Consider the following 6144-nt stretch of genomic DNA (forward strand, 5'->3'; position numbering starts at 1 on the left):
CAGGTGAATTCTATCAAACATTTAGAGAAGAGCTAACACCTATCCTTCTCAAACTCTTCCAAAATATTGCAGAGGGAGGAACACTCCCCAACTCATTCTACGAGGCCACCATCACCCTGATACCAAAACCAGACAAAGATGTCACAAAGAAAGAAAACTACAGGCCAATATCACTGATGAACATAGATGCAAAAATCCTCAACAAAATACTAGCAAACAGAATCCAACAGCACATTAAAAGGATCATACACCATGATCAAGTGGGGTTTATCCCAGGAATGCAAGGATTCTTCAATATATGCAAATCAATCAATGTGATACACCATATTAACAAATTGAAGGAGAAAAACCATATGATCATCTCAATAGATGCAGAGAAAGCTTTCGACAAAATTCAACACCCATTTATGATAAAAGCCCTGCAGAAAGTAGGCATAGAGGGAACTTTCCTCAACATAATAAAGGCCATATATGACAAACCCACAGCCAACATTGTCCTCAATGGTGAAAAACTGAAACCATTTCCACTAAGATCAGGAACAAGACAAGGTTGCCCACTCTTACCACTATTATTCAACATAGTTTTGGAAGTGTTAGCCACAGCAATCAGAGAAGACAAAGAAATGAAAGGAATCCAAATCAGGAAAGAAGTAAAGTTGTCACTGTTTGCAGATGACATGATACTATACATAGAGAATCCTAAAGATGCTACCAGAAAACTCCTAGAGCTAATCAATGAATTTGGTAACGTAGTAGGATACAAAATTAAGGCACAGAAATCTCTTGCATTTCTATACACTAATGACGAAAAATCTGAAAGTGAAATTAAGAAAACACTCCCGTTTACCATTGCAACAAAAAGAATAAAATATCTAGGAATAAACCTACCTAAGGAGACAAAAGACCTGAATGCAGAAAATTATAAGACACTGATGAAAGAAATTAAAGATGATACAAATAGATGGAGAGATATACCATGTTCCTGGATTGGAAGAATCAACATTGTGAAAATGACTCTACTACCCAAAGCAATCTACAGATTCAATGCAATCCCTATCAAACTACCACTGGCATTTTTCACAGGACTAGAACAAAAAATTTCACAATTTGTATGGAAACACAAAAGACCCCGAATAGCCAAAGCAATCTTGAGAACGAAAAATGGAGCTGGGGGAATCAGGCTCCCTGACTTCAGACTATATTACAAAGCTACAGTAATCAAGACAGTTTGGTACTGGCACAAAAACAGAAATATAGATCAATGGAACAGGATAGAAAGCCCAGAGATAAACCCACACACATATGGTCACCTTATCTTTGATAAAGGAGGCAAGCATATACAGTGGAGAAAAGACAGCCCCTTCAATAAGTGGTGCTGGGAAAATTGGACAGATACATGTAAAATATGAAATTAGAACACTCCCTGACACTATGCACAAAAATAAACTCAAAATGGATTAAAGACCTAAGTGTAAGGGCAGACACTATCAAACTCTTAGAGGAAAACATAGGCAGAACACTCTATGAGATACATCACAGAAAGATTCTTTTTGACCCAGCTCCCAGAGAAATAGAAATAAGAAAACACAAATAAACAAATGGGACCTAATGAAACTTAAAAGCTTTTGCACAGCAAAGGAAACCATAAACAAGACCAAAAGACAACCATCAGAATGGGAGAAAATATTTGCAAATGAAGCAACTGACAAAGGATTAATCTCCAAGATTTACAAGCAGCTCATGCAGCTCAATAACAAAAAAACGAACAACCCAATCCAAAAATGGGCAGAAGACCTAAACAGACATTTCTCCAAAGAAGATATACAGATTGCCAACAGACACATGAAAGAATGCTCAACATCATTAATCATTAGAGAAATGCAAATCAAAACTACAATGAGATATCATCTCACACCAGTCAGAATGGCCATCATCAAAAAATCTAGAAACAATAAATGCTGGAGAGGGTGTGGAGGAAAGGGAACCCTCTTGCACTGTTGGTGGGAATGTAAATTGATACAGCCACTATGGAGAACAGTATGGAGGTTCCTTAAAAAACTACAAATAGAACTACCATACGACCCAGCAATCCTAGTATTGGGCATATACCCCGAGAAAACCATAGTTCAAAAAGAGTCATGTACCAAAATGTTCATTGCAGCTCTATTTACAATAGCCAGGACATGGAAGCAACCTAAATGTCCATCGACAGATGAATGGATAAAGAAGATGTGGCACATATATACAATGGAATATTACTCAGCCATAAAAAGAAATGAAATGGAGGTATTTGTAATGAGGTGGATGGAGTTAGAGTCTGTCATACAGAGTGAAGTAAGTCAGAAAGAGAAAAACAAATACAGTATGCTAACACATATATACGGAATCTAAGGAAAAAAAAAAAAAGGCCATGAAGAACCTAGTGGCAAGATGGGAATAAAGACACAGACCTACTAGAGAGTGGACTTGAGGATATGGGGAGGAGGAAGGGTAAGCTGGGACAAAGTGAGAGAGTGTCATGGACATATATACACTACCAAATGTAAAATAGATAGCTAGTGGGAAGCAGCCGCATAGCACAGGGAGATCAGCTCGGTGCTTTGTGACCACCTAGAGGGGTGGGATGGGGAGGGTGGGAGGGAGGGAGATGCAAGAGGGAAGAGATATGGGAACATATTGTATATGTATAACTGATTCACTTTGTTATAAAGCAGAAGCTAACAACAACAACAAAAAAATACTGTAAGTTAAACCCCTTACAAACAAACTAGCAAATTGGGCAACAGAGATATATGTGTGGTGCTGTGGGGCCTGTTGATATATGCAGCAACCAAAGACAAGGCTCGAGTCTTCACAAAAAGAAATTTTTAAAATAGTATCAGCAATTTTGTTACTGTGGGGTTATAATTCATACATCCTCAACAAGCTATACACTACAAATACCAGTAGGTTTAAATTAGATAGCTTTAGCTCATTCTGTCAATAATTGCTTGTGGGTCACAAAGCGATTATACATCAGAAGAATGTGTGAGTTGCAATCATGCATTTCCTACTCTGGTACCCGGCCTGATTCAACATTTACAAAAAATATTGATAGCAGTCAGCCTAAGGTCTTACTTAAGTTAATAAATGATTCTTAAAAACAATAGAGTTATAAGCAGCCTCCTAATTAATGGTCTTAGTAATTGCTCTTCTCTGTTTATGGGCACATGCCAAGCTTCACTGAGAGAGAGAGACAGACAGACAGACAGAGACAAATGCATCCAGTTGGCCCTGTAGATGGTATCAGGTAGAACAGAGTTGCAGCTCCCCCTCCCTTCCCACCAACTGTCTACCACAAAACCCTGTTGAGCATTCAGAATAAATGTAACATTCCAAGAGGGAATAACCAATCAACTGCTATGACACCACTATCACTTAACTTATGGTCATTTCAAGTAGCTGAGATGATTTACATTAACACCTAAGTCAGCTACAGCTATAATGAAATGCCTAATCTGCTCACTCAAAGTACACCAATTTTTCAATCAAATTTGACAGCTTTCAAGGACACAGCCCTGCCCTGAAGCAGACCAGGAAAATCTTCAGAATTCCAGTCAAATGGGTAGAATTCTTAGGACTGGTAGCCACAGTTAGGACAAGCACGAAAGGGAAGCTCGCCCCAGAGGCCTGGGTGTTTTGAGGGAAGACTCTGAATCCCATCCCAGGAATTCCTCAATCATGACTGGGAAAATTAAGCATGCAAAGCAGACTGGCCATTTCCAGAAGCTTTCAGCTTTCTCAGGCTTCTAGGTAATGAGAGGGAAAGAACAGAGGAAGGGGGAGGAGACCATTAATCTTCACATATCTTCCTGAGAGCATAGAGCTGGGAAAGATACATGTTGGTGTTAGCGAGGGGTTTAATATAGAGTTGTGGTCAATTAGCAGGAAAAAAACTTCTGGAGTTCACTTCTCACATTAAAATCGATAATGAAAAAACAGCATAACCAGATTTAATAAATAAATGACCTGAGCTGAACATCACAGAGAAAGTGTGTCCTCAGAGAATTAAGCTCAAAGAGATTATTGAATAACTCAAAAAAAATCTAAAATGCATGTAGACCACTGGCTCTCAACCCCAGATCCTCATCAGAATCACACAAAGGAAGCTTTTAAGAAATACTGATTCTAGGATCTCTCCCCCAGAGATTCATATTTGATTTGTCTGGGGTGGGGCTTATGCATTTTTATTAAACTTCCTGGTGATTCAAAGTGTAGCCAGAATGAAGAACCACTGATCTAACATCATTACAACACTAATCTCCCCAGAAGAAAAATCTTCTTCCTAGTTTCAGCCAAAAAATCTTCAGTTATTATTGTTTACAAATAACTAGTGATGGTGGTGATGAGGGGGCAGGAGGGTAATCAAACAATTTTATTCTTATTTTTTCATATTAATGAATATGAATACCCTGGCATAACAAGAGTAAATTAAATCCATAGATAAGCCAGAAACTTCATTTGATCAAATGAACTGTTCTTCAAGTAGTAACATGGTCAATTCTTAGAATCATGGAGATGGGATGAACCTGAGAGGCCTTCTAGTTCAAACAGCCCCTGAGGCAAGGAGCCAGTATTGAAGGCACCATTCTATTGATACAGAGCAGGACCCTGTGGGGCTCCTGGGCACAAAAGCCTTTCTGGGTCCCCCATTTCTTGATTACAGGAAATAGGCTTCATTCAGCCTCCAGGACCTTCCCCAAGTTCCAACCAGCAGGTTCCAACAGTTGCTAATTAGGGAAGGGAGGGGGTGCGGAGACTAAGGAGGAACAGTCAAGAAATGATAGTGCAGCCTTAGGGCAGGGTCCTCTTTCCCCATCAAGGGATACACATAACAACGTCTTTGAGCAGTTCTGCAGATACTGAAACCCCGGCCAGGTGGGAGAAGTTAACAGTATGCTGCCCACAAGCCCATACATAGACCCAAGACTGGTTGGAACCAGAAGGTTGATGATGCTGACTCCCACTTACCTCACCACCAACCAATCAGAAGAAAGTCCACAAGCTGATCACACCCTCTTTGAACCATCACTGTAAAACTTCTCACTGCCAACTCCAGGTTGGGACACAGTTTTGAGGGCGTTAGCCCACTGTGGCCCCCTTTGCCTGGCAAAGCAATAAAGCTATTCTTTTCTACTTCACCCAAAACTTTGTCTCTGAGAACTAATTTGGTGTCAGGGTACAGAGCCGGATTCGGCGTCACTATCATGGGTGTCACATTTCATGTGCTCAGTAAGACTGTCAAGCCGGTATGGCTAGCTTCATTTTTAAACATGGGGAAATGGGCTCAGGGTGGTTATGTAATTTGCCCAGACTCAGAAAGCCAGGCAAAAGAAGAAAGAGCAACCAAATCCAGGCTTTTCCATTTTCAGGAATGTTTTCAACAGCATCTCAGATGGATGGCCATGTACACTCTTCTTAGGCACTTCCAGTGTCCATGAGCTCACTCCTTAACAAAGAAGTCCACTCTGTTGGGCAGGCTGAATCTTTACTAAATTCATTATTTTTTCTGAGTCATAAAGCTGTTTCTCCATAAATCCTGCTCATTGATCCTTGTTCTGCTTTCTAGAACAAGAAGAGCAACGTAGCCCCTCTTTTATAGGAAAATTCCTTCAAATGTTTAAGAATAGCTGTATGTTCCCTCTAAGATTTCTTTTCTTCGAGCTACACATCCTCAGCTCTTTGTAGTAGTTTCACGTGGTTCCAGAACCCTCACAGTTTTAACTCTCTGGTGCTCTTGGGGATGTCGATGTGATTTTTAAATGTGGTGCCCAGAGTCAAATGTGGTGACATTCACATGGACTTGACCATGGGACTTAGCGGTTACAAGCAGGGCCTCTGGTGGCATTGAACCTGAGTTTCATTCTCCTCCTCACCACTCTTAGCTGAGTGTACTTAGACAAGTGCTGAAAGCACTCTGAGCCTCTTTCTTCATTGGTAAAATGGAAGTAATAATGCCTCTATCAAAAGGTCATAATCAGAATTCACTGAGGAAACATCTGTAAACATTCACTAGTACAGAGTACACTGTAAATGTTCAATTAATGATAGCTCATTTTTTCTTCTTTTAACTTGACAATGTATAACTATTAATCAGACTAATAT

At 39.9% G+C, this 6144-nt stretch overlaps 1 protein-coding gene and 1 long non-coding RNA gene across 2 annotated transcripts in view; both read right to left on the bottom strand.

Moving 5' to 3' along the window:
* The window catches only part of LOC309629842, a 701738-nt gene that overhangs the window by 250648 nt on the left and 444946 nt on the right, over positions 1–6144 (bottom strand). The window lies entirely within an intron of this gene.
* The window catches only part of IQCJ (IQ motif containing J), a 58566-nt gene that overhangs the window by 29608 nt on the left and 22814 nt on the right, over positions 1–6144 (bottom strand). The gene's annotated exons all lie outside the window — the stretch shown is intronic.

This window comes from Balaenoptera borealis (assembly GCF_965194805.1).
Source record: "Balaenoptera borealis genome assembly, chromosome: 5".
In the NCBI taxonomy this organism is placed as follows: Eukaryota; Metazoa; Chordata; class Mammalia; order Artiodactyla; family Balaenopteridae; genus Balaenoptera; species Balaenoptera borealis.